This window comes from Musa acuminata, chromosome BXJ2-8 (assembly GCF_036884655.1).
Source record: "Musa acuminata AAA Group cultivar baxijiao chromosome BXJ2-8, Cavendish_Baxijiao_AAA, whole genome shotgun sequence".
Lineage (NCBI taxonomy): Eukaryota > Viridiplantae > Streptophyta > Magnoliopsida > Zingiberales > Musaceae > Musa > Musa acuminata.
The window spans coordinates 15802876-15816588 of record NC_088345.1 but is presented as its reverse complement, the minus strand read 5'-3'; positions in this window follow the sequence as shown (position 1 = coordinate 15816588).

Sequence of the window (13713 nt, the reverse complement as noted above, 5' to 3'; positions counted from 1 at the left end):
AACGAGTTTCTAAGCTCTGATCTTTCAGAATCTGCATTCAAACGTAAATCGTGTTTTCGTACGATCTTCACACTGTAGTTTACGCTTACATTCGGATTCCATTTATAACTGCAAATTGCTTTCTACGTAAAACGCTTTTCAAGGTTCAAAACTGCTTTTAGACGCAAAACTACATTTAGACGTAAAATTACGTTTAGACGTAAAACTGCGTTTAGACGCAAAACTGCGTTTAGACGCAAAACTGCGTTTAGACGTAAAACTACGTTTAGACGTAAAACTGCGTTTAGACGTAAAACTACGTTTAGACGCAAAACTGCGTTTAGACGCAAAACTGCGTTTAGACGCAAAACTGCGTTTAAACGTAAAACTGCGTTTAGACGTAAAACCGCGTTTGGACGTAAAACTGAGTTTAGACGCAAACTGCGCTTAGACGCAAACTGTGCTTAGACGCAAACTATGCTTAGACGCAAACTGCGCTTAGACGCAAACTGTGTTTAGACGCAAACTGCGCTTAGACGCAAAACTGCGCTTAGACGCAAACTGCACTGTGATTCTGCTTTTATATCGAAATCGTTTTTTATCGGACGAACGCAGCTTTCGTTTTTAAAATCGCTGTAAGATTTCCGCTGCACTAATTCACCCCCCCCCCTCTTAGTGCTCTCGATCCTAACACATAGAAATAAGAAAGATCCTCATACGGGTCTTCCAGTAGGTGTAGTCCGTCCCACTGAACATGGGTGGACGCATAATAGAATGCCCCTCTTGGTTTCCGGCGTATGACATTTCTCTTTGGGTTTTAATCCGTTAGAGAGTGAACCTTGCTCTGATACCAACTGTTAGGATCGAGAGCACTAAGAGGGGGGGGGGGTGAATTAGTGCAGCGGATATCTTTCAGCGATTAAAAACGAAAGCTGCGTTCGTTCGATAAAAACTATTTTAATGCAAAAACCGATTCTAAGATTACTTATGATTAAGTGCAGTTTACGTTTAAACACAGTTAGCGTCTAAACGCAGTTTGCGTCTAAATGCAGATTGCGTCTAAACTCAGATTGCGTCTAAGCGCAGTTTGCGTCTAAGCGCAGATTGCGTCTAAACACAGTTTGCGTCTAAACACAGTTTGCGTCTAAGCGCAGTTTAAGCAGAAGTATAAAGACAATGTGCTGCTATTGTACAGTTCAAAAAGTAATCTGCAAAAAGCAGATTTACTTCTAAACGCAGATTTACGTCTAAACGCAGATTTACGTCTTAGACGCAGATTTACGTCTGAACTTTGAAACTCGTTTGTATACTCGAAGAAGGTAGTATGGAGTTGAAATCAAGACGTAAACGTAAACTGAAATCTGATGATTGTGCGAGGAAAGCCGATTTACGTCTAAATGCAGTTTTACGTCTAAATGTTGAAACTCGTTCGTAAAATTACAGAAGACAGTTTGCAGTTATAAATAGAATCAAAATGTAAATGTAAACTGCAAAGAAACTCGTTCGTAAAAACGCAGAAGACAATTCGCAGTTATAAACAGATTCAAGATGTAAATGTAAGCTACGATGTAAAGATCATACGAAAACACCTTTTGACATCTGAATGCAGATTCGGAAAGATTAGAACTTAGAAACTTGTTCGTAAAAGCGCAGAGAGCAGTAGCTATGTAGGAGGTTTGCAATAATGATAAAGTGCTCAAAATAAACGCAAACCAGAGATTTAGAGTGGTTCGGTCAGTCTTGACCTACTCCACTTTTGGCTTCCTCCACCGGCGAGGTCACCGACGTCAACTAGGGGCCTTCCTTCAATAGGCGAAGGCCAACTGCCCTTTTACAGTTTCTCTCGATTTGACGGGCTCAGGAGACAACCCTTACAGATCCTTTCTCTCCTCTCTTTACAACTCAAGACTTGAAGAACAGAAAAGAGGAGAACTTTTGGACTTTACACAAATTTGAGCTCTTAGAATCACTGAAAAGATCAAGAATTCGGTGTGGATCTATATCCCTTCAGTGCTGAATGGGTGGGGTATTTATAGGCCCCAACCCAATTCAAATTTGGAGCTCAAAACGATCAAATCCCGGAATTTCGGGATCAGGCGGTTGCACCTCTTGACTGGAGAGGTTGCACCACCTGGCAGAGCTCGAAGACCGAGCTTAGGCGGTGCCACCTCTCTATCAGGGAGGTTGCACCGCCTAGTCTTGCTCGAAGACTGAGCTCAGGCAGTGCCACCTCTCTATCAGGGAGGTTGCACCGCCCAGTCTTGCTCCTGAAAAGATTGAAATTGGGCCGAATGGAGCTAACCATTCGGACCCTGATTGCACCAGGAGGTGCAACCGCCTAGGCCAGGAGGTGGCACCGCTTGGGCTAAGCCTCCCAGCGAGACTGAGCTCAGGCGGTGCCACCTCCTGGCTGGGGAGGTTGCACCGCCAAGTCTCGCTGGGAGGCTTAGCCCAAGCGGTGCCACCTCCTGGCCTAGGCGGTTGCACCTCCTGGTGCAATCGGGGTCCGAATGGTTAGCTCCATTCGGCCCAATTTCAATCTTTTCAGGGGCCCAATTGCCCCAAGATTAAGCTAATGGGATCACCTCCCATTTTCCAACTTAATCAATGTGCTAACTACGATTAAATCTAAGACAATTTCTGCAGCTTTGCTCCAATGCATCAATCGCTTCTTCCAGCGAGTTTCCGGCGAACTTCCGTCGATCATCCGATGAACCCTCGGTGATTCTTCTGCGGACTTCCAGCAAACTCCTGGACTTTGCGACGATCCACTTGGCAAGTTCCGACGAGCTTCGCTTGGCAAGCTTCTGGACTTCTCGGATCTATTCTCGCAGAACCTCCGACGACCGTCCGAACTTCCGTCGAACTCTCGAACTCCCAACGTGATCATGAACTTGACTCCGGCGCAACTCCTGCTGCTTGTCTAACTTTCATCGTAGTTAATCCTGCACACTTATCTCAATATATAGATTAGACAACAAATGATAATTGACTTTGTTAGGATCGGAGCGGCACTAAGAGGGGGGGGTGAATTAGTGCAGCGGATAAAAACTTCGATTTTAATCAAAATCTTTCGTACGTTAAGAACGAAACTTGAGAAATTTAACTTGAAGGCGTATTCTTGAAGTTGCGCAATAGGAGTAATAAGGAACTAAAGCAGTAAGAAGATTTGCAGTAATGTAAATGACAATAATAAAGAGCAAACCAGAGATTACGCCGATTTTTAGAGTGGTTCGGTCAAATGACCTACTCCACTTGCGAGGCCCCTCTTCGATGAGGCTCCCACCTTCCACTAGCAAGTCTCTTGAAATGGAAGGGTAAACACCCCTCTTACAACCTTTTACAAGCAGCTCAACCTCTTACAAATTTTCAATAAGAAAGGAGGAGAACTCTCTAGCAAATTGAAAACAAGACTTCTAAGACTTTCTAAGACTTTTCTCTCAATCAAAATGCTTCTCAAAAGTTGTAACCTCAGTTGAGATTTGAGGGGTATTTATAGGCCTCAAGAGGATTCAAATTTTGGGCTCCAAAATTTGAATTTTCTTAGGGTTTCCGGTGCTGGAGGTGCCACCGCCCAGCCAGGCGGTGCCACCGCCCAGGGCTCGGGTGCTGGGCGGTGCCACCGCCCAGCCAGGAGGTGTCACCGCCCAGCACTCGGGTGCTGGGCGGTTCCACCGCCCAACTAGGCGGTGCCACCGCCTACAGTGATTTCAGCCCAACTACAGTGTTTTCAGCCACTAGTTGGGCTTCAATCTTGGCTCTCTAGTTCGCTGGTTTAGCTTAATTTTTAGCCTAAACCAACTCTGACTTTGGGCCCAGTTGGCCCCTAACCAGGATATAGGATTATCTCTTAATCCTAATCCTAATTACAAGTGGACTACATAACCAAAACACATCCTAAGCAAATTTTCAACCGCGAATGTCGAGTCTTGTTCCGGCGAGCTTTCCGACGAACTTCTTCCGACGGACACCCTGCAAGCTCCCAATCTTTGTGATGACTTTTAACGAGTAGCCGAGCCTTCTCGGTGATCTCCGCGAGCCTCCGACGATTTCTTCGGCGAACTTCCGACACGTTCCCGATTTCTTCTCGGATGGTTCCGGCAGCATCTCCGATGATTTCTTCGGTCTCTTAAACGTCCATCGAGCTCGACTCCGGTATCCTTGCTTTATGTTTTCTGGTTATCGTAGTTAATCCTGCACACTTAACTCAATAATATGGATTAGATCAATTAACCCACCAATTGATTATATCATCAAAATCCGAGATTCAACAATCTCCCCCTTTTTGATGATGACAATCAATTGATGACGGAGTTAAACATAACTCCCCCTATCTATATGCCATATTATGAGAAGATAAAAAACACTTGAATTCCATCCCATTGGATTCAAGCATAACCCGATAAGTTCTAATCGTAGAACTTTATCGTTATCCTCATTAAACAATAGTAAGTACGAAACTTCGATGAAAATCATAAGTTAAATGATACGGGACAAATTTTGCTACGACAAGAGATAAAGATTTTCAACTTGAATTGCATGATTATACATTTTAGACATGCATTCAATATGATCAATCAATCTTACGATATTTTCAAGGATTTTGCAAGGCATATAAGATAATCATCGATCGATCACTTTTCTCAAGGATTTTGCAATTCATATTTTGTCATGCTATTAAGAATGATATAAGTCATCACTTTTCTCCCCCTTTGTCATCAACAAAAAGGAAAATGAGACTTGAAGCACATATTTTGTCATACAACGATTTTATCATTGAAAATTAAGTATGCAAAAATATTTATGCAGAGTTCATTTTAGAGGAAAATTCAGCATGCATTCATATTATCTAATCTCTTCTTTCTATGAATAATAGAAATTGTAGATGTATAAGAGAGAGATTGGGATAAAAAATTCAAGTAGTAATTTCACGAAGTCAAGATCATAATTCGAATACAAACTCATTCAAATCGTCAAATTCATGAAAATCTCAACATTACTTTTTAATCATCACATAAGGCATTTAAAGAATTTTTGAAACATAGGAGAATGATGAATTTAAGCATACAATGTTTCAATCAAATTCAAGTCATGAATGCCAATACTTTCATATTTGTAAGTATCAATTCATGAATGCCAAGTGATATTATTTGTGATTCCAATTTTGCAAGATCAAGATTATGATTTAGATAAAACTTATTTAAATCAAATCGCTAACTTGAAATTCATAATCAAGTCATCAAAGTCGATTTCGAGATTTCACAACATGTCATATGGAATTTGAAGGAGAATGAGAGATGGAAAGAAGATGAAAAACTTTACGGAAAATCCAATCAAACAAGTTTATTGTTTAGGGACAATTTAACATACCTAATTCCCTTCTAATGAATTCAAATTGGTCTTCATTCAAAGCTTTTGTAAATATATCTGCTAATTGATGCTTTGTGTCAATGAATTCTAGAACAACATCATTGTTAAAAACATGATTGCGTATGAAATGATGCCTAACGTCGATGTGCTTAGTTCTAGAGTGCTGAATTGGATTTTTAGTAAGGCATATGGCACTAGTATTATCACATTTTATGGGAATATTTTTAAAGTGAATTCCATAGTCTTCTAATGTATTTTTCATCCAAATTACTTGTGCACAACATGCACTTGCAGCAATGTATTCGGCTTCCGCCGTAGATAGTGCGACTGAATTTTGTTTCTTAGAAGTCCAAGAAACAAGTGCATGTCCTAAAAATTGGCATGTTCCGGATGTACTTTTTCTATCTATCCTGCATCCGCCAAAATCGGCATCTGCATAAGCTATTAGATCGAATTTTTCAGATTTTGGATACCACAATCCTAAATTTGGAGTTCCTTTGAGATATCTAAATATTCTTTTAACACTCTTAAGATGAGATAATTTAGGATTAGATTGAAACCTAGCGCAAAGTCCTACACTAAACATAATATCTGGTCTAGTCGCAGTGAGGTAGAGTAGACTACCTATCATTCCCCTATATGTTTTTTGATCGAAACTTTCACCATTTTCATCCATATCTAACTTAGTCGTAGTACTCATAGGGGTGTTTATTGCTTTTGAATTATCCATGTTAAATCGTTTTAACAATTCTAATGTATATTTCGATTGGTTAAGAAATATACCATCACTAAGTTGTTTGATTTGTAATCCCAAAAAGAAAGTTAATTCACCCATTAAACTCATTTCAAATTCTAGACTCATACATTTGGCAAATGATTCACATAGTGATTCATCCGAAGAGCCAAACACAATATCGTCAACATAAATTTGCACAATAAGAAAATTATTTTCAAAATGTTTAATAAACAATGTAGTATCAACCTTGCCTTTGGTAAAATTATTTAAAATAAGAAAGGAACTAAGCCTTTCATACCAAGCTCTAGGAGCTTGTTTTAAGCCATAGAGAGCTTTAGTCAATTTGAATACATGATTAGGAAGAAGAGAATTTTCAAATCCGGGAGGTTGTTCGACAAATACTTCTTCGGAAATAAAACCATTCAAGAAAGCACTTTTAACATCCATTTGAAATAGTTTAAAATTATTACTACTAGCATAGGCAAGGAGCATCCTTATGGCTTCTAATCGAGCCACGGGAGCGAAGGTTTCATCGTAATCGATACCTTCTTCTTGGTTGAAACCTTTGGCCACTAATCTAGCCTTGTTTCTAACCACGATACCATTTTCGTCTTGCTTGTTTCTAAAGACCCACTTAGTACCTATGACTAAGTGGTCACTTGGTCTAGGAACAAGCTTCCATACCTCATTCCTCTCAAATTGGTTCAATTCTTCTTGCATTGCAATGATCCAAAAATCATCTTTTAAGGCTTCGTCAATGCATTTAGGTTCAATTTGAGAAAGGAAAGCGGCGTTAGCACAGAAATTTTTGAAAGAAGAACGAGTTTGAACCCCTTTTGATGTATCTCCTATAATTTGCTCTTTTGGATGAGCATCTACATACTTCCATTCTTTTGGTAAAGAAATTTCGGAAGAAGATGCATTCAAAAGGCTATTTTGAGGAGAGGGTTCATTTAAATTCAAATTATCAAAACCAAGATCATCATCAAAATCATTTTTCTTTAAATCGGAAATTTCATTAAAAACTACATGAATAGACTCTTCAATTACTAAAGTTCTTTTATTAAAAACCCGAAAAGCTTTAGAAACGGAAGAGTAACCAAGAAAGATGCCTTCATCGGATTTAGCATCAAATTTTCCTAAAGCATCCCTTTCATTTAAAATAAAGCATTTACAACCAAAAACTTTAAAATAGGAGATGTTTGGTTTTTTGTTATTCCATAATTCATAGGGAGTTTTGGATAAGGATGGTCTTATTAGGACTCTATTCATGATGTAGCAAGCCGTATTTACGGCTTCGGCCCAAAAGTACTTAGGTAAACTGTGTTCATTCAACATAGTTCTTGCCATTTCTTGTAGGTTTCTATTTTTCCTTTCAACTACTCCATTTTGTTGAGGATTTCTTGGAGTTGAGAAGTTGTGATTGTACCCATTACTTTCGCAAAAATTTTGAAAGTCACGGTTTTGGAATTCACCACCGTGATCACTCCGAATTGATGAAATCATGAAGCCTTTTTCATTTTGAGTGAGTTTACAAAATTTAGAGAAACACTTGAAGCAATCACTTTTGTGAGCTAAGAAATAGGTCCAAGTGTATCTAGAGTAGTCATCCACAATCACAAAGGCATATTTGCTTCCACCTAGACTTGTTGTATCAATTGGTCCAAATAAGTCCAAATGGATCAATTGTAATGGTCTAGTAGTGCTAATTTGATTTTTTGGTTTGAAGCTTGTTTTTATTTGTTTGCCTAGTTGACATGCATCGCATACTTTGTCCTTAATAAACTTCATATTTGGAATTCCTCGTACTAATTCTTGAGATGAGATCTTAGATATTGTTTTCATGCTTGCATGGCCTAATCTCCTATGCCAAAGCCAAGCATCATCATTTACGACGGAGAAGCACATTTCATTACTTAGTTCATCAAGATTGATGGTATAGACATTATTTTGTTTTAAAGCAATCATAGTCATATTATGATTTGGTTTTTCAATAATGCACATATTTGATTCAAATCTAACAATGTAACCTTTATCGCATAGTTGACTAATACTCAAGAGATTATGTTTCAATCCATCAACTAGTAAGACATCATCAATGGAAAAATTAAATTTGTTACCAATAGTTCCCTTGCCAATGATTTTGCCCTTGTTGTTGTCTCCGAAGGTAACGTACCCTTCTTCTTTGCTAGTGAGCATAGAGAAATGAGATGGATCTCCAGTCATATGTCTTGAGCATCCACTATCGAGATACCATCTCTTGCTCCTAGCTTGTGGGTTTGTCTACAAAAGAGGATGATTTTTAGGTACCCATTTGATTTTGGGTGCCTCAAAAATTGACCCACTAACTTTGTTATTTATGATTGAATTCTTTATAGTTCCTTTAGGAACCCATATTAATTTTTGTGAACTAATTTTCCTAAATGGGCATTTGTAGGCAATATGTCCAGATTTGCAACAAAAGTTGCATTTCACATAAGAGGAAACATGTAATGTAGGTCCTTTTACGAAAGTGGTGGGATTTTGATATAATCCTTTTACAAATCCAATTCCATTTCTATTTGCGATGTGACCCTTGTTTGCAAGGATCATATCTAATCCTTTGCTACCAACCTTAAACTTGTTTAAGGTTTCCTTAAGAAGCATATTTTCATTTTTTATTGCTTCTAAGTGCTCACACTTAGAGCATGGAGGAGTTTGAAGACTATCAAACTTATCTTGTAGCAAAGCATGCTCTTTCTTTAAGATACTTAACTTCTTGCTAACAGTTCTACATTCATCAAATAATTCATGAAAAGCAATAGACAGTTCTTCAAAAGATAAATCTTCATTAAATAAATCACATACCTCTTCTCCTAACGCCATTAGCGCGTAATGAGCAACTTGCTCGGTGTTGGACTCCTCTTCTTCGGATGCACTTGAATCATCCCACGTTGCCTTGAACGCCTTCTTCTTTGATGTCCTCTTTTTGGCTTGAGGACAATCGTTCTTGTAGTGTCCCGGTTTTTTGCATTCATAGCAAATCACTTGGTCTTTCTTTTGTTCAAATTTATTTTTTGTATTATTTTTAAATCTGTTCTTTCTTAAATATTTTTTAAACTTTTGAGTCAAAAGTGCAATGTCATTATCACTGTCCTCATCACTTGATGTTCCTTTCAAGTGGTCTTCTTGTGATTTGAGTGCCATATCCTTCCTGTTCTTTGGAAGGGGGTTCTCGAGCTCGTCATGAGCTTGACATGTCATTTCGTAGGTCATTAGAGACCCAATGAGTTCTTCAAGAGGGAATGCTTTAAGGTCTTTGGCCTCTTGAATGGCCGTAACTTTTGGATCCCAACTTTTAGGGAGGGATCTTAAGATTTTAGTTACTAGTTCAAAGTTAGTAAAATCTTTACCAAGAGCTTTGAGTCCATTGATGACATCCGTAAACCGGGTGTACATGTCTCCGATGGACTCACTTGATTTCATTCGGAAAAGTTCGTAAGAGTGCACAAGGATGTTGATTTTGGACTCTTTCACTCGGCTAGTGCCTTCATGAGTGACCTCAAGAGTTCTCCAAATATCAAAAGCCGAATCACACATTGAAACACGATTAAATTCGTTTTTGTCTAGTGCACAAAACAAGGCATTCATAGCCTTTGCATTTAAAGCAAAAACCTTCTTCTCCGATTCATTCCATTCGCTCATCGGAAGAGAAGATTTTTGAAATCCATTCTCGACAATAGACCAAAGCTCAAAGTCCATAGAAATGAGGAAGATTCTCATGCGAGTCTTCCAATATGTGTAATCCGACCCATTAAACAAAGGTGGTCGTGCAATAGAATGGCCCTCTTGCATGCCGGAGTAAGCCATCTCTCTTGGGTATTAAACCAAATATGAGAGATAACCTTGCTCTGATACCACTTGTTAGGATCGGAGCGGCACTAAGAGGGGGGGGTGAATTAGTGCAGCGGATAAAAACTTCGATTTTAATCAAAATCTTTCGTACGTTAAGAACGAAACTTGAGAAATTTAACTTGAAGGCGTATTCTTGAAGTTGCGCAATAGGAGTAATAAGGAACTAAAGCAGTAAGAAGATTTGCAGTAATGTAAATGACAATAATAAAGAGCAAACCAGAGATTACGCCGATTTTTAGAGTGGTTCGGTCAAATGACCTACTCCACTTGCGAGGCCCCTCTTCGATGAGGCTCCCACCTTCCACTAGCAAGTCTCTTGAAATGGAAGGGTAAACACCCCTCTTACAACCTTTTACAAGCAGCTCAACCTCTTACAAATTTTCAATAAGAAAGGAGGAGAACTCTCTAGCAAATTGAAAACAAGACTTCTAAGACTTTCTAAGACTTTTCTCTCAATCAAAATGCTTCTCAAAAGTTGTAACCTCAGTTGAGATTTGAGGGGTATTTATAGGCCTCAAGAGGATTCAAATTTTGGGCTCCAAAATTTGAATTTTCTTAGGGTTTCCGGTGCTGGAGGTGCCACCGCCCAGCCAGGCGGTGCCACCGCCCAGGGCTCGGGTGCTGGGCGGTGCCACCGCCCAGCCAGGAGGTGTCACCGCCCAGCACTCGGGTGCTGGGCGGTTCCACCGCCCAACTAGGCGGTGCCACCGCCTACAGTGATTTCAGCCCAACTACAGTGTTTTCAGCCACTAGTTGGGCTTCAATCTTGGCTCTCTAGTTCGCTGGTTTAGCTTAATTTTTAGCCTAAACCAACTCTGACTTTGGGCCCAGTTGGCCCCTAACCAGGATATAGGATTATCTCTTAATCCTAATCCTAATTACAAGTGGACTACATAACCAAAACACATCCTAAGCAAATTTTCAACCGCGAATGTCGAGTCTTGTTCCGGCGAGCTTTCCGACGAACTTCTTCCGACGGACACCCTGCAAGCTCCCAATCTTTGTGATGACTTTTAACGAGTAGCCGAGCCTTCTCGGTGATCTCCGCGAGCCTCCGACGATTTCTTCGGCGAACTTCCGACACGTTCCCGATTTCTTCTCGGATGGTTCCGGCAGCATCTCCGATGATTTCTTCGGTCTCTTAAACGTCCATCGAGCTCGACTCCGGTATCCTTGCTTTATGTTTTCTGGTTATCGTAGTTAATCCTGCACACTTAACTCAATAATATGGATTAGATCAATTAACCCACCAATTGATTATATCATCAAAATCCGAGATTCAACAGACTTCATCATCAAAATCCGAGATTCAACACTATAGGGGTTCCACCCTCCTAGAAGTCGGTCATATGGCTACAATTGTAGATAGATCTTATTGTCAAAGAGATAAAGGCTATATGATTATATAAGGCTCCAAACCCTATCCCTAGGGGCTGCTTCTTAAGTGAGTTACCCCTTTTGCCCTCAACCCTAGCCGACCGGCCCAGTAAAAGGGGGGCAGCGACCAAGAAGCCTAAAGGCCCAATTATAAACCATAGCCACTCTTCTTTATAGGATAGATGTGGCTAGGTGGGGTTTATTACAATCTCACAGAGTTTTTATTAGTTGCTTCTTGGTTGAGTAGGACCCACCCTGCTAGGGTCCTATCAAGCCCGCTCTCTCTAAATCAACCTTGTCCTTAAGGCTGAGGTTCTATGAACTCAGGGAACTGGATCTTTAGCTCCTCATATGGTTCCCATGTGGTGTCTTCGAGTGGTAAATTATTCCAATGCACTAGAACTTTAGTAGAGGGACATCGGCGACGCATCATGATTCTGTGGTGGATGATGGCTTATGGTTGGGCTTGAATATCTCCATCATTGGTGGTGTTAGGTAGTTGGATCTAGGGTGACTCATGTTCTCCCAACATGGGCTTCAGGCATGACACGTGGAAGACAAGATGAATTTTGGTATCCTTAAGCAATTTAAGTTTATACTCCACGGCTCCAATACGCTATGTGATCTGATAAGGCCTATAAAAATGTGGGGATAGCTTCATGGAGGCTCGTGTGTTGATGGAGAGTTGCTTATATGGTTGTAGGTGAAGATAAACCCAATCTCCTATTGAAAATTCTCTCACGCTTCGTCGTGTATCGGCTTGCTTCTTCATTCTAGCTTGAGTGGTAGAGAGATTATCCTTTAGCAGCTATAGGAGTTTGTCCTTGTCAATTAAATCTTGGTCGACCTGATCTACCTTGGCCGAGCCAATTATATACTTTAGATTCGCAAGGGCTGGCCGACCATATAGTGCTTCATATGGGGCACATTTTGTAGATGAATGATATGTAGAATTATACCACTATTCAGCATAGGGAAGCCATTTTGTCCACTCTTTTGGCCAGTCATTGGTGAAACATCGAAGGTACGTTTCTAAACACTTGTTCACCATCTTTGTTTGGTCGTTAGTTTGTGGATGATATGCTGCGCTCGTCTTGAGTTTGGTGTCCTGTAATTGAAATAAATCGGTCCAAAATTTACTAGTGAAGATCCTATCACGATCACTTACAATGGACCTTGGCATCCCATGCAGTTTAACAATATTTTCTATGAAAATATGAGCAATACTAGCAGTAGTGTAGGGATTTCACATATTACAAAAATGAGCATATTTCGTAAGTCGATCAACCATTACGAGGATTGTGGTTTTACCTTTGGAAGTGTTGAATCTCATATTTTTATAATGAAATCAATTAGTAAATTATTTGATCTAATCTATATGTTGAGATACGTGTATATGATTAACTACGATAGCGGTAAGTCATAAAGCATATGTTGGACCAGAGTCAAAGATCGGATGATACGTCGAAGATTCAAACGATGTGCTGGAAATTTACCAGAAGCTCGCTGAGAGTTCATCAGGTGTTCGTTGAGAGTTCGTCGGGAGTTCGCCGGAAGATCACCAAGAAGTTTGCCGGAAGATCGTTGAAAGAATAATCGACATACCGAACAGAGATTGCCTGTTTAAATGTCTTAATTATCATAATTAGACCTTAAGTTGAGTTAGGATTGGGAGGTAATCCCAATAACTCAGTTAGGAGCCAACTAGACCCTTAATAGTGTTGAATTAGGCCAGTTAAACAGCCCATTCAGCACTAGAAGTCAGGGCCGACGATGGCACCACCTTGTCACAGACTTAGCTGGTTTTGCCTAAGTCGTGCGGCACCCTTACATATCCGTCTGCAAAGGTCAGCCTCCCTGAAGCCTCCCATGTCCCTTAGGACCCATAAAAGAGAGAACGGGTTAGAGAAAACGCCTTATTCGGGATCCACAAGCAAATATTTCCAAAAACACTTCATAGATAATGCAAATTATAAATAGATTTTATAAGCTCTGTATAGTTGCACAACAAAGGATAAAATGGTCCACTACAGATCGAAAATCTCTCTCAAGTGTCCACATGACACAACCTTTATTTACAAGCCTAAAATGACCACTAAACCCAACTAAAATAGTACTATTAAGCCTTCGGCTGTCCCTCTACATGTTAGGTAAAGTATGAACATACCAAAAGACACGAACATACATAAGCATTATATCAAACATCCTGTTTAGAAGTTTGTCCGTGACATTCTCCCCCATTTATTCCTTCAACGTCCTCATCGAAGCCTTTGTCGACACTGCAACTCCTTGCCTTTGTTGAGTCTTCAATCTTCTGCTCCAGCTGCAATATGCCTCCTGGCTCCTAGTTACTCTCC